Source organism: Marmota monax, unplaced genomic scaffold (assembly GCF_021218885.2).
Source record: "Marmota monax isolate L192 unplaced genomic scaffold, Marmota_monax_Labrador192_F-V1.1 WCK01_AAM20220418_F8-fsc00073, whole genome shotgun sequence".
NCBI lineage: Eukaryota > Metazoa > Chordata > Mammalia > Rodentia > Sciuridae > Marmota > Marmota monax.
In genome coordinates this window covers 231,563-247,576 of record NW_026692846.1, presented here as the reverse complement: position 1 = coordinate 247,576, position 16,014 = coordinate 231,563, and the positions used below count along the sequence as shown (strand labels likewise).

General features: G+C 42.1%; 1 pseudogene; it reads left to right on the top strand.

Annotated features, from left to right (window-relative positions):
- The window catches only part of LOC124095847 (magnesium transporter NIPA2-like), a 28,824-nt pseudogene extending 14,619 nt beyond the window's left edge, over positions 1-14,205 (top strand).
- Positions 14,206-16,014: the final 1,809 nt, after the last annotated feature.

Here is a 16,014-nt window from a genome sequence, read left to right as displayed (position 1 = left end):
AAATTTAGGGTGGTTAATACAGTTAGAAACATCACTGTATTTATCATAACACTGAGCAGCTTCTCTCTAGGTGAAAGGCCAGGTGCTGAGGGGCTCCATGTGAAGCTTTCAGATGCCCCAAAACTTCCTTCTCAGTATGGCTCTATGCTGGTGGGGGAGGAGTGAACTCTCACAAGGTTTAGCCACTCTGCAATTTGGGATTTCTCTGCAGTATGACTTCTCAGAGGTCTGTAATTTGGTTTTCCCACACGCTCACACCTGTGTGATGTGTCCCTTGTGTGAATCTTCTCATGCTGAGTTCTGAGCAGTCCCTGAGAGGTTGCCTTCTTCCCTCCCATGGGTGTTCTGTAACTCTGAGTAACTGAGTTGTTTTTTTTTTTTTAAGAGAGAGAGAGAGGGAGAGAATTTTCTAATATTTATTTTTTAGTTTTCGGCGGACACAACATCTTTGTTTGTATGTGGTGCTGAGGATCGAACCCGGGCCGCATGCATACCAGACGAGTGCGCTACCGCTTGAGCCACATCCCCAGCCCAAACTGAGTGCTTTTGGCTGGGCCTCTGCACGCTTTGCAGGGCAAGTGTTCCTCTGCAGTGTGAGTTGTCTGTTATCAAGTAAGGCCTAAGCAGCTAGTGCTAGCCTACCCACCTGTTGCACTTTTGGGCTCTCTGCATGTGTGTCCACTGGCCTTGAATACAGTGTGCCCTACAAGTGACAGGCTTCTCTGGGTCATTTATTCATAGGGCCCCTCCAATGTGAAGGGTGTGATAGGGATGGGTGGAGTTCTGGCCAGTGCACCTCCCAAATTTCTCGAATGGTGGGGACTCTCCCCAGTATGAATTTCATGATGGGGAATAAGATGTGAATTTTGAAATTGCCTTTACACTGTTCACATTTGTGAGGTGGCTCTCTTGTTTGAATTCTCCAAGAGCCACTAAGGTGTGACTTGATGGACGGTTTTTCCACTTCCTCTGTGTTCACGGGGTTTCCCTACAGTGTGAGTGAGCTGTGATTTCTGACTATAAGCTCCCCGTGTGCAGGGTGCCCACAGGCCTCTCCAGGAGTGACCTGGTGGTGGACAGAGTGGGAGCTTGCAGGAAGGTTATCAGTCATTGTGAGGATGGCCCTAGGCCTGAGCCTAAGCAACTCCATTTTAAAAACTCCAGTTTGAAACTTGCAGGCTCACCAGGCACACCCACAGAGCCCTCCAATGTGGCCTCAGACAAGTCACTTCCCCTGACCCTGATCAACAGAGTGAAGCCCCTGGCAGGCTGTCCTCGCCTGATAAGAGGGAAGGGCGAGAAGATGGGGTGGGGGAGACACCAGACCAGATGTTTCTGACCCCAGGGTAAATGATGTCACTGAGAAATCCAGTGGTAGCTGATAAGGATTGAAAGGGGGGTCAAAAGCCCCCAAATTTAATATAAATAATAGAGCTGATGAACGGGATTCACTATAGCTGGAGAGCCTGATGAGGACCTGACACCCCACTTGTCATCGTTCCTGATCCTCTGCGTGATCTTCACCGCTCTCAAACTCTACCGCCTCGTCTGGACCTTGGTGAGAGCCGCAACTTCTCTCTAGATGAAAGGCCAGGTGCTGAGGGGCTCCATGTGAAGCTTTCAGATGCCCCAAAACTTCCTTCTCAGTATGGGCCTATGCTGGTGGGTGAGGAGTGAACTCACACCATGAGTGAACTCACCCTCTTCTCAATTGGTTGTCCCCTCCACACCAGGAAAAGCCTGCCTGGGTTCCAGACCTGGTCACCGCAGTCTGAGTGGGTGGGCATCTGCTGGACATAAAGCCTAAGACTTAGGACTTTTGAACTTATCCTGCAGAGGGGATGTCTGTCGTTAGCCTGTCATGATCAGGTGTGTTTGCAGTGCTTAGACTTAATCTAGAATTATTTGCTGTGGATTGATTATGTCTATTGCAGTGCCCAGCATTAAGGATTGTCGTTTTCTTGATTAAGAACCTACAGAGTGAAATGGTATGGAGTGATTTGAGTGAATAAAGCATTGAAAGGGGCAGAAGCGCATGGACATTCTTTATGTCTCCCCTCGACTGCATACTTTGCAATTTTGCCCCCTTGTGGTTTTCTTCCACTGAGGATTCTTTTATGTTCCCTGATATTTGAACTGAGACTAAAATATCTTTCCCTGATCCCTGGCACTCTTGGGTTCTTTTCCTCTATGAATTTGCTGGTGTAGAGTAATACCTGGATTATCTTTGAAGCTCTTCCACATATGCCACAACTATGGGTCACTGTCACTTCTGTAGAACTTTTATGACTTAAAAAATCTTTTCGTTATACATGGACATAATATCTCCATTTTATTTATTTTTTATTTTTAAAAAAAATATGTTTTTTTCTCCTCGGTGGTGGCCCTCAGTCCCATGAGACTTACATATGTCAAGACGGCGCCCCCTGCCTTCGGTGCTGCAGTTTCTCTGTTCCGTAATCAATGTCATTCACAGGAGCTTCTTAAGTGACAAACGAAATGAGCCCAGGGCGTGGAAAATATGATTTCTATATTGGTTTGGGATTGGCTATGACCTCCAGCATTTTCATAAGAGGGAGTTTCATTTTGAAAAAAAAAAAAAAGGCCTTCTGCGACTTGCCAGAAAAGGATCCATGAGAGCAGGTCAAGGTGGCCATGCATATCTTAAAGAACGGTTGTGGTGGGCTGGACTACTGTCAATGGGGGCAGGCGAGGTGGCCAACTTCGCTGCATATGCCTTTGCACCAGCCACGCTAGTGACTCCACGGGAGCTCTCAGCGTCCTCGAAAGTGCCATTCTTTCTTCATACTTTCTAAATGAAAGACTTGATCTTCATGGGAAAATTGGATGTTTGCTAAGCATTCTAGGATCTACAGTTATGGTCATCCATGCTCCAAAGGAAGAGGAGATTGAGACGTTACATGAAATGTCACACAAGTTAGGTGATCCAGGTTTTGTGGTATTTGCAACAATTGTGGTCATTGTGTCTTTGATATTAATCTTTGTGGTGGGACCTCGCCATGGACAGACAAATATTCTTGTGTACATAACAATCTGCTCTGTGATTGGAGCATTTTCAGTGTCCTGTGCAAAGGGCTTGGGCATCACCATCAAAGAACTGTTAGCTGGAAAGCCTGTGGTGCGGCATCCCCTGGCCTGGGTTCTGCCTCTGAGCCTCCTCATCTGTGTGAGCACACAGATCAATTACCTAAACCGGGCCCTGGACATATTCAACACTTCCCTTGTAACACCAATATATTACATTTTCTTTACAAGTTATTCTTTTTAAGGAGTGGCAAGATATGCCTGCTGATGATATCATTGGGACTCTGAGTGGCTTCTTCACAATCATTGTGGGGATATTCTTGTTGCATGCCTTTAAAGATGTCAGCTTTAGTCTAGCAAGTCTGCCTGTGTCTTTTCGAAAAGATAATAAAGCAATGAATGGCAATCTCCCTACTATGTATGAAGTTCTTAATAATAATGAAGAAAGCTTAACCTGTGGAATTGAACAACACACTGGTGAGAATATCTCAAGGAGAAATGGAAATCTGACAGGTTTTTAAGGTGCGATTTAAAGGTTAAATTATGTTATAGTGATTTTGAATATCAGAATCTGTCTGAAAAAGCATTGTCCTCAAATAATGTTCTCTAAAGACAATCTTTTTTAAGTTTTCTTTTTTTTTTTTTTTAAATTTTAATATTTATTTTTTTAGTTATCGGCGGATACAACATCTTTGTTTTGTATGTGGTGCTGAGGATCGAACCCCGGCCACACGCATGCCAGGCGAGCACGCTACCGCTTGAGCCACATCCCTAGCCCCTTAAGTTTTCACTAATTTGGACCAAGAAGTTACTTTTCTTATATTTAAACAATGGTAGCTCACTAAAAATGGCCTCAGTATGTGGCCAATTTCTATTAACATTGTATAATTGTAGAGGTATTTTACATTTTGATTCTTTCTTCAAAATCTAAATGCACTAATGACAAGTTTTAAGTCTATAAAAATGCTTTATTTTTTCAGTATTGATGAAAGTCTGAAATGTACATTTGTCATTCCCACTCCTATCAATCCCTGATCATGTAAGGCTTTTTGATTGTAAACAAGAACAAAACTATCCCAATATATTATCCTCTGATTTATCTTACCTATAAAAAAATAAATAAAAAATATATTTTTAGTTGTTAATGGACCTCTATTTATATGTGGTGCTGAGAATTGAACCCAGTGCCTCACACATGCTAGGCAAGCACTCTGCCACTGAGCCACAACCCAGCCCTCCATTTAGTTTATTTATTTTTATGTGGTGCTGAAAATTAAACACCAGAGCCTCACATGTGTGAGGCAAGTGCTCTGCCACTGAGCCCCAGCCCCAGCCCCAAACTTTTGTGACGTTTTAGGGGATAAGTTTTGACTGAAGTTTCTTCCAAATTCATTAAATTGCAGGTCATTCTTCCAGGGAGCATTTCCTCATGGGATATGGCCACTGTTCTGAAGCCTTTCTCCCAGGCAGGGCCTTCTTGATGCTTTCCTGGAAGGTGCTCCAGCACCTCCTTGCTTCTGCCCTCCTCTGGCCTCAGCAAGAAATCCCAAAGGAGTGCTTCTGATGCTCCACCTGTGGCTGTCAGAAGACTCCGCTTCTTGAAAAGGTCCTTCCTTCTTGATCCCAGTTGATCTTCATTGAGGAATCTGAAAGGGAAACATCAGGAACGAAAGATCCCATTCACCGTGGGGCCCTGGATTTACAATGATGTCAAGGAGCCACAAGTGAGCACCAGGGGGACAGGGGAGGAGTGACCTAAGGAAGAGACCTGTTGGGAAGGACAAGGCACACCCAAAGATCTCAGAATTACAGGTCAGCAAGGCAGGGGAGCTAGGAGAGGAGCCTGAAAGTAACTGCGAGAAGTGTGAGAAGATCACCAACTAACCCACCAAGTGACTCAAGACACACCCTCCCTCTGCAGCTGATGGGCCAGAACAGCCGCCCATACCACCGTTGGGTTGTCCCCAGCCATGGCCAAAGCTCTCCCTGCCTCAGCCCAACCCTCGAAGGTATGATGCTGGCTTCCCTCTGTCCCCTCCCTGGCGCCCTGGAATTCTTCCTTCCCATGTTCTTCCCACAGTCTGTTCTTGCAAGTGTTGCCTCTGAATGTTACCAACGACTGCCTTCCCCAGAGCCTGCTCTTCCTGCACACCTGGTCAGGACCCTCTCTGTGTCCACAGCCTCAGCCTGGCCTTCTCTTCTATCCAGCTGGGACACAGTCAGGTGTGAGGCCAGGAAGCTCTGCTGGTGGAGGAGGAAAGAGCTGTGTACGCCTGCTGAGAACCAAGTCCAGGTCTGCCGGGTCCAGAGAGGGAGAGGTATAGGCTTGGCCAGATGAGGTGGGAGGCTCCTGGGCAAGGAAGGGTGCAGTGTCATATCCTGAGGGGAGGAGGGAGTGGAGGTGTGCGTGGGGTTAAGAGCAGGGCTCACCCCACCAGATCAAACTCCCCAGTTCTCCAGCATCACACACTTGTAGATTCCTTCTGGTGAAGATCTGGATGCTTTCATTCCTTCTGTAAAATGCACAGCCACAGCCACAGGTGTCACTGATCCTGAGACAGAATCCTCTGCTACCCAAGGACCTTGCTGATCAAGGGTCCCAGAGCTGTCTGTGCATCCACTTGGGATGGGTGTAGAGGGAGTTCTTTCCAGCTGTGGAAGAGTCTGTTCCAGGAAGGAGATTCAGAAGGTACTGAAGGAAGGAGACTGAGTCCCTGCAGTCCCCATGTGGCAGCCCCTCTACAGGTGGGAGGAGCTCCTCTGGTGACACTGTCAGAGGCAGGAATAGGTTTACTGATGAAATCCTGGAGGTAACATTAAAAGGCACTGCTAGAAGTCAATTTTTTTTTTTTTTTTTTGGCAGAGCTGGGGATTGATCCCAGGGCGTAGTGTATGTGAGGCAAACACTCTACCAACTGACTTATACCCCCAGCCCTAGAGGTCAATTTTAAAACAAAATAAAACCACCTCCTCATTACTTACCAAGAAAAAACCCTATGGAATTAGTTCTTCAAGAATTGACTGATGGGGACAGTTTCAAGATTTCAGACCAGAGGGAGGTAGCATTCTGCTGCTCTGTGATACAGATCTCACCTAATCAGAATACGGCATCTCTGAGAGTGTTAGAGGACCTATACAGCTACTCTCTGCAGAAATCACCATACAGGGCTCTGGGCCTCAGTGTTCAAGAAGGACCCAAAGCCCAAAGTTCCAGTTCACGCAAGACTCAGTGAGCACTTTAGCAGAATTACCTGTCAACACATCTGCAGATCGCCAAGACTTCAATCTGCTGCCACGCAGGTCACCAGCTGCTACCTACCCACAGCACAACGCCATCGCCTGGCTCCCCCAACCTCACCAAACACCCGGGCACTGAAAGCAGACAACCACCATCTTGGCTAAACATTCTCACCATATTAGGTGGGGGCAGTTACAAGACCGGATCTCCAGGGGCCAGTGGATTTTCGCAGAAATAACCAGCACTGCGACCACACACGCAGAAATCAGAGCCTCTGGGCAGGAGTAAGTCTCTGGACTTCGGACCCAAAGCTCTCAGTTCTAGCTCATGCATGGCTCACAAGTGGCTTAGCAGAAACACCTATCAGCACCTCTGTAGAACTCCAGACTGCGCGCTGCTCCCACGCAGGTCACTTGGCTGCTACCTATCCACAGCACAAGGCCATCATCCAGCTTCCCCCACATCACCAGACACCCTGGCACTGGAAGCATACTGACTCCATCTTGGAAAACCTTCCTTGCCATTGTGTGGTGGGTGTGGATCTCAGATCGGATTGCCATTTGAGCAGGTACCTGATTTCCAATTCCTCCCCCTCCCCAACAGCGTTAACTCAGACAGTGACCACCCAACACAAAAACAGCTCTCAGTTGGACAGAAGTACAGTCCGAACAGGGCGCTGCCCGCCTGGAGTGAGCCTGGGGGTGTGAAGTCCCACAGTTGGGACCTGATAAATAAGAGAGAGGAGGGGACTGAAGCCTGGAGCATAATAGAGAGATTAGGATTTGGGAAATCTCCAGGTAACAGAGGAAGAGATACCAGAGGCTTAAATCAGTCAAGTAGTTACAAAAAAAAAAAAAAAAAAAAAGACCCGTGAGGTGCTATTTCCCTGCTGGGGACTGGTGGCTAGCACTCCCCACTTCCAGATGCTCCACACCAGGTCTAGTCTTCAGACCCTGGTTACCTACACCATCCTGAGGGCTGAGACACCCACTGGATGAGACAACCCCACTTACTGGATGAGAATAGAAAGAAACGGATCTCTAAGAGTTTTTTTTTTTTTCCTCCTCTTCTTTCTCTTTTACCCTTCTATACTCTGGCCCTCACATCCCCAACATATGTAAAACCAAGAACGTTGCATGAAATAGGATTTTGAGGACTGAGTCACCTGAATAATATAATATAGAGGAATTGCATATGCCCCTTTTCCCTCTTTTTTTCTTCTTTTTTCTTTGCTCTTTTTTCTTTCTTTCCTTTTTTCTCTTTCTTCTTCCTTTACCCTCAAAATTATACTATTTTAACATCCTGTATTTCCCTAAAAACATATTTGTGTTTGTTTTGTGTACTCTACTGTCTTCCCACGTAATTGTCTACCCCAAGTTACCTTCTATCTATTCTCCTGCTACTAACCCTCTTCATTAGATTTCTCCTTCACATTTCCTAAGATATATTAACTATATACCCTCATATCTTCTCCCCTCAACATATCATCCTGTGCCTGAACCCCAGTTCATTGTCCACCACCAGAAACTGTAAACCTTTTTATGAAACTACTGATTATATTTTAAATAATAATTGAATCCAACATTTCTGGACATTGAGGCTAAACTGTAAATGTCTTAATAACAACAATTTGTTTAAAGGTGATGTATTGTTGATATTGGGATCTGTTAACATTGTCCTTCCCCACAAAGGAGAGATCTTGGAACCCTACAAGAGCACTACAAATCTATAGAGTAAAAACAATAACACACCAGATCCACAGAACTGGAAAGGAAGACACATGAACAATATGAAAAGATAAGGGAAGAAAGTGCCACAAACAAATCAAGACAACACATCTTTAGAAGAATTGGCAGCTACAGCAGAAAAAACTACAGAGAAAGATTTCAGGATATACATGGTTAAAATGTTTTGGGATCTCAAAGAAGACATAAGAGAACAAATACAGGCAGTGAAAGATCACTTTGACAATGAGCTACATAAACAAATTCAAGAAGCAAAAGATCACCTCAACAGGGCAATAGAGTTTATACAAAAAACCAAACAGAAATCCTTGAAATTAAAGAATAATAAACCAAATTAAAAACTCAAATGAAAGCATCACAAACAGAGTAGACCACCTAGAACATAGGACATCAGACAATGAAGATCAAATAAATCATCTTGAAAAGAACATAGACCACACGGCAAAAATGATAAGAAACTATGAACAGAACATTCAAGAAATATGGAATAGCATAAAAAGACCTAATTTAAGAGTTATTGGGATAGAGGCAGGCATAGAGGTCCAAACAAAAGGAATGAATAATCTGTTCAGTGAAATAATATCAGAAAACTTTCCAAACATGAAGAATGAATTGGAAATCCAAATTCAAGAAGCCTACAGGATGCCAAATGTACAAAATCACAACAGACACACACCAAGGCACATTATAGTGAAAATGCTCAACATACAGAATAAGGAGAGAATTTTAAAAGCCACAAGAGAAAGGGATCAGGTTACATATAATCAAATACCAATTAGGATAATGACAGATATTCAACACAGACCCTAAAAGCTAGAAGATCCTGGAACAACATATATCAAGCTCTGAAAGATAATGGGTGCCAACCAAGAATCTTATATCCAGCAAAATTAAGCTTTAGATTTGAAGATGAAATAAAAATCTCCCATGATAAACAAAACTTAAGAGAATTTATAGCTAGAAAACTGTCACTACAAAACATCCTTGGCAAAATATTTCACGAAGAGGAAATGAAAAACAGCAATAAAAATCAGCAGAGGGAAGTAGTACACTAAAGGAAAAACTAATCAAAGTGGAAAACCAATTCAAATAAAATAACAAAAATAAACAAATATGTCTGGAAATACAAACCATGTCTCTACACTGAAGGAAAAACTAATCAAAGTGGAAAACCAATTTAAGTAAAATAACAAAAATAAACAAATATGGCTAGAAATACAAACCATGTCTCAATACTAACCCTAAATGTTAATGGCTTAAACTCACCAATCAAAAGAAATAGGCTAGCAGATTGAATTTTTTTTAAAGACCTAACAGTATGCTGCTTCCAGGAGACTCATCTGATTACCTATCTAAAACATACACAGACTGAAGGTGAAACGTTGGGAAAAATCATACCACTTACATGGACTGCAGAAGCAAGAAGGGTTTCCATACTCATATCAAATAAAGTAGACTTCAAGCCAAGGTTAATCAAAAGGGATAAAGATGGACATTACATACTGCTCAAGGGAACCTTACACCAACAAGACATAACAATCATAAATATATATGCTCCAAACAATAGTGCAGCTATGTTCATCAAACAAACTCTTCTCAAGTTCAAGAGTCAAATCGACCACAACACAATAATCTTGGGTGACTTTATTTATTTATTTATTTTTTGAGAGAGAGAGAGAGAGAGAGAGAGAGAGAGAGAGAGAGAGAGAGAGAGAGAATTTTTTAATATTTATTTTTTAGTTTTCGGCAGACACAACATCTTTGTATGTGGTGCTGAGGATTGAACCCGGACCGCACGCATGCCAGGCGAGCGCACTACCGCTTGAGCCACATCCCCAGCCCCTCTTGGGTGACTTTAACACACCTCTCTCACCACTGGATATATCTTCCAAACAAAAGTTGAATAAAGAAACTATAGAACTTAATAACACAATCAATAATAATTTAGACTTAACTGACATATATAGCATATTTCAACCTGCATCAAGCGGATACACTTTCTTCTCAGCAGCACATGGATCCTTCTCTAAAATAGACCATATACTATGCCACAAAGCAACTCTTAGCAAATACAAAAAATACTTCCATGCATTTTATCAGATCATAATAGGATGAAATTGGAAATCAATGACAAAATAAAAAATAAAAATTTCTCCATCACCTGGAGACTAAACAATATGCTACTGAATAAACAGTGGGTCACAGAAGACACTAAGGAGGAGATTAAAAAATTCCTAGAGGTAAATGAGAACATAGTCACAATATATTGAAATCTCTGGGACACTATGAAAGCAGTACTAAGAGGAAAATTCATTGCATGGAGTTCATTCCTTAAAAGAAGAAAAAGTCAACAAATTAATGACCTCACACTACATCTCAAATCCCTAGAATAAGAAGAATAAACCAGCAGCAAAAGCAGTAGAAGGCAAGAAATAATTAAAATTAGAGCTAAAATCAATGAAATTGAAACAAAAGAAACAATTGAAAAAAATTGACAAAACAAAGTTAATTCTTTGAAAAAATAAATAAAATTGACAGATCCTTAGCTATGCTAATGAAGAGGAGCGAGAGAATTCAAATTACCAGCATACATGATGAAAAAGGTAATATCACAACAGACACTACAGAAATACAAAGAATAATTAGAAATTATTTTGAAATCTTATACTGCAATAAAATAGAAGACATTTAAGGCATCGACAAATTTCTTAAGTCATATGATTTGGCCAGGTTGAGTCAGGAAGATATACACAATTTAAACAGACCAATATCAAGTGAGGAAACAGAAGAAACCATCAAAAGCTTACCAACCAAGAAAAGCCCAGGACTGGATGGATACACACCCGAGTTCTACAAGACCTTTAAAAAGAACTAATAGCAATACTCTTCAATTTATTTCAGGAAATAGAAGAAAAGGCAGTAATTCTAATCTCATTCTATGAGGTCAATATTACCCTGATCACAAAGCCAGGCAAAGACACATCAAAGAAGGAAGCTTCAGACCATATCTGTAATAAACGTAGATGCAAAAATTCTCAATAAATTTCTTGCAAATCAAACACAAAAACATAGAAGACAAAAACAAAACAACAACAACAAAAACAAAACAAAACAAAAAAAACTGCACGAAAAAACTTCTAGAACTAGTAAATTAATTCAGGAAAGTAGCAGGATATAAAATCAACACCCATAAATCAAAGGCATTTCAGTATATCAGTGACAAAGCCTCTGAGAAGGAAATGAGGAAAACTACCCCATTCACAATAACCTTAAAAAAAAAAAAGATACTTGGGAATCAACAAAAGAGGTGAAAGATCTATACAATGAAAACTATAGAACCCTAAAGAGAGAAATCAAAGAAGACCTTAGAAGATGGAAAGATCTACCTTGCTCTTAGATAGGCAGAATTAATACTATCAAAATGACCATACTACTAAAAGCACTATACACATTTAATGAAATTCCAATCAAAATCCCAATGGCATTCCTCACAGAAATAGAAAAAGAAATCATGAAATTCATCTGGAAAAATAAGAGACCCAGAATAGCTAAAGCAATTCTAAGCAGGAAGTGTGAAGCAGGTGGCATCACTATATCAGACCTTAAACTATACTACAGAGCAATAGTAAGAAAAACAGCATGGTATTGGAACCTGAGAAAACTCCCATGCCCTCCCCAGCATCTCAAAAATACCCAAGAAAGAAGGTTCTCGGCAGGCCAGGACCAAGAGCCACGCATGACGCTGGTTATCCTCTTCACTATCTTCAATACAAAACATTCCTCCCACACTTTTTCATTAAATTTTCCCCATGATGTTGACTTCTTTTTCTAGACAGGGTTTTGCTGTTGCTCAGGCAGGTCTTAAACTCCTAGGCTAGGGTGACCCACCCACCTCAGCCTCTTGAATAGCTGGGAGGACAGGTGCACCAGTGTGCCCAGATGACATAAAAAAGTTATTACCTAGTCAGTTCTGGGATTCTCTGTGAGATCTAGGTTGTCCTCTGTCCACTGTACAAGTGGCCCTCTGCCATAGAAGATAAATATTTTGGGAAAAAACCCTGCCTCTGGACTGGGTGCAGTGGTGTACGCCTGTGATCCCAGTGGCTCAGGAGGCTGAGGCAGGAGGATATAAACTCAAGGCCAGGCTGGAAAATTTAGCAAGGCCTTGTCTAAAAAAATTAAAAGGGCTGGGGATATGGTTTAATGGTTAAATCTCTGCTACCAAAACAACAACAGAAAACAACCTGCCTCTGTACTGAATGCATACGGATATGTATATGTATATATTTAGTTGTCTGTGGACCTTTATTTTATGTATGTATTTATATGCAGTGCAGAGGATTGAACCCAGTACCTCACCTATGCAAGGCAGCCCAGCATACAGACCTTTTTTCCTGTCATTATGCCCTCACCAGTACAGTGTGCCAAGTAATTACATGTTTACACCAAAGCAGGTATTGTAAGTAATCCCAAGATGATTTGAAGGAAGCAGATACCGCTCCATTCTATAAGAGAGGCCTGAGCAGCCACATCTATTGACATCTGCAGGACTCCTGGTATGGAGACACTGCCTTTTTTCCTCCACTGTTTATATAAACTTTATATGAAGTTTAGCTCAGTTATTTCAATTTGTGTTCAGGTTAGTGTTTGTTTTTCCCCTTTGATCTTTTTAACAAATCTACACCAAAATACATCCATGAAGTTACACTTGCTTCTCCCACCATACCCTCACCCTCACTTGTGTGCCTTCCTACACTTGTTGCCATTTCGGTAGTTTTTGTGCTGTTCTTCCTGTGTTTGTTTATTCTACCAGGAAATGAACCCAGGGCGCTTAACCAGTGAGCCACATCCCCAGGCCTCTTTTGTTTGTTTTGAGACAGGGTCTTGCTAAGTTGCTTAGTGCCTCACTAAATTGCTGAGGCTGGCCCTGAACTGTGATCTTCCTGCTTCAGTCTCCCAAGCTGCTGGGATTATAGATGTGAGCCACCACGCCTGGACAGTGTTTATTTTTGTAAAAGTAAATAAATACATATTCAATTCCCCTTCCTTTTTCAGCTAGGAAGAAATGTGTTGTGTTGAAGAACTATTCCCTGCCTGTTGGCCTCCAGGGCAGAGCTCTGTCCCCTTCACAAGAGGACAGGGCCACCTCTGCTTAGGTCTGCTTCTGCAGGCTTTGGGAAAACAAGATGGTGCTGCTGTGGAGGGCAGTGGCCACAAACTCCACCTGCTCCATTTCTGCCCAGGACAAGTTCTAAGCCTCAAGCCAAGAACCCTGGTAAGCAGGTAGCCTCTTCCAGCTGGCCAGTTGCTACAGGGACAAGAGGCACTCATACATGTACAGAGTGGGGCACCCCTCATCTGCTCCAACTCTCAGGTCACTCCAAGTTCTGGCTTATGCACAGACACTGAGGAACCCAGGTGTGTGCAAGTGAGGTTCTGGTTCACAGGGAGGCCCCACCAGGGGCCTAAGCCACTGGAAGGATGCAGATGCCATTTCCTGCATTCAGCCTGAGGGCCCAGCACTCAGCCAAATGACTAGGAGGCTCTTTGCACCCCTGGTTGGGTCTCCCTATGAACAAGGTTCTGTGGGCAGCCAGTCTGAATGATTTTGCATTCTCCTTCCCATAGGCAGAGAGGCTCTGACTGTCACTCTTGTAGTGACCTGGACATGGCCCAGGTCCCAGAGCTTTAGGATGCATCTTCAGAAGTAGGCCTGTTGCACCATAAATTGAGCTGCATTCACCTGTTCCTTTGTGATATTACCCATTTGCCTTGTTTAGGATAGAATGTCCCATGGAAATGTCCTTTGTGATTCCCCTTCTCTTGCTCTGCCTATGAGTGTGGTCTTCTGAGATGTCAGTCAATCTACTGACAGAAGACATCATGAAGCTAGACTCAACCCCCTGAAACCTGATACCTTGCCTCATTTGAAAGGCTTCTCCTCAATAAAAGGGTTCAGTACGTGCTCACTTGCTCTCTTTCTGCAGATCCTTATGGTCAGTGGAACCCAAAGTAAAAGGTATCTCTGGACTGGGATTGTGGCTCAGCAGTAGAGTGTTCACCTAGCACATGCAAGGCCCTGGGCTCGATCCTCAGCACATAAAAATAAATAAATAAAATAAAGATATTATGTCCTACTACAACTAAAAAATAAATATATATTTTTAAAAAATGGTATCTCTGTCTTTTGTGTGGTTATTTCATGCAGCCCAGTTCTGCTGGAGTGACCCTGAGTGTTTCAGTCATGAGGAACACGACAATTGGCACCCGAACAGGGACTCCAGGGTGATTTTTTAGAAATGTAGTGGGTCTGGAATTTCTCTCCAAAAGTTAAGCATGCTTAGATTGCAGAGTATTGTGGGCTGAATTGTAGAAAGTAAGTGAATGAGACAGAAGAAAAATCTGTGATGTTAAACTTTTTAATATTTGGGAATATTTTGTCTTTAGAAAGAAAAAAAATATTTTTATAGTTCTAGAGACTCTAAATAAATGTAAAGAATTATTAAGATGATTAATGGTCTCTCACATGGGAAAAGTGCTTTTGTGGACTTTTTTGGATTATTTTGGTTAATCTTTATATTTTGAAATACTAGGTAAAGATTTTGGGGGTTTACATACTAGAAGTCTGCACTTGGAGAATGAGAAAAAGGGAAAGAAAATTTTGTGGTGAGAATTGATACAAGGATTCTTTGCCTGTAGAGAAGTTTATTTTTTTATTGTTTTTGTGAACACTCAGAAAGTTTATACTGAATCTCTTAATTACATTCTTGTCCTACAGAGCAGAATGGCTGTAACTCAGCAGCTGGGGACAAAAGACTTTAGCCATTGTTCCCCTATGGGGTCTGTTTTTTAAGACCTACAGCCAGCAGTGCTTTTAACCCTTACACAACCTGGCCTGGGTGCCAAACACAGACTGCCTTCACTGGTGTCTGCCTCTAAAACTCACTTTTAAAGCACCCAGGTGCTGCAAGGAAAAGTACAAAATACAAAGAACACAAGCTGCAAGCACAGGTCACAGAGACAAGGCAAGCTTCTACCCACCCATAGGATCCTGCCCAGGCAGGGGAATGCAGACAAAATCAAAATGCAACCAGCTAGGGAAACTCAGGGAGCCTTTGCCCAGGACAATGGGCAATGGGCTCCATGCTGTTTCTGTCACCATGGTAACCGCTCTATGCCTGTCTGGAGGAGTGGGCTTCCTGGTCTCACCTCCTGCATTTTTGCAGGCTTCCCATTGGTCCTTCCACTGTCACTCAGACAGGACTTCTGGTCCCACCTTCCAGCTGCTAACCTGTACTTCCTGTTTCAGACTTGCTACCTGGAGCTGCCCAGAGCCTGAATTTTTAAGAATGCCCACCTGTAAATGCTAACAAAAGTTTTCTTTTTCAAGCAAAATCTAATTCCACAGGTTTCTATGTTGCAGCCCTAAATCTGAGTTATTTTTGAGTTAAATAAACTGGCTTTTCTCTATGGCTGTGTTACTAAATAATGTTATATTGATGGGAGATATCAAACATACTTCTTTATATTTTGCTTTTAATTTTAGAAGTTATGGGGATGAATTTGCTCACCACAGCAACAAAAGCCAGCAATAGTCCTGTGATGAACAAAAAATCCTTATTCTCATTCCTGACTATATAATTACAAGAAATAAATATGTATACATAAGGATCTTATTTCAGCTACATCACGTGATATCACATATAAGAGTGCACTCCTAGTTAAAAATAAATTGAAATGGATCCAAATATCTCAGAACCATGTGGTTATATAAAGTTACTACAATTATAAGTTATGCCCTTATTCTTAATATATATTTGCCTAGGTATTTAAATAACCTATAATTATTAATCAATAAATTAATTAACATGTCTAATTATTTAATTAATATATATTTATCTAATTGTTTTTCTTCAACAGAAAACCCATAATGTATATGCTGTATACATGCATGTATCTGATGCTCTACCTTTTAGTTACAGATAT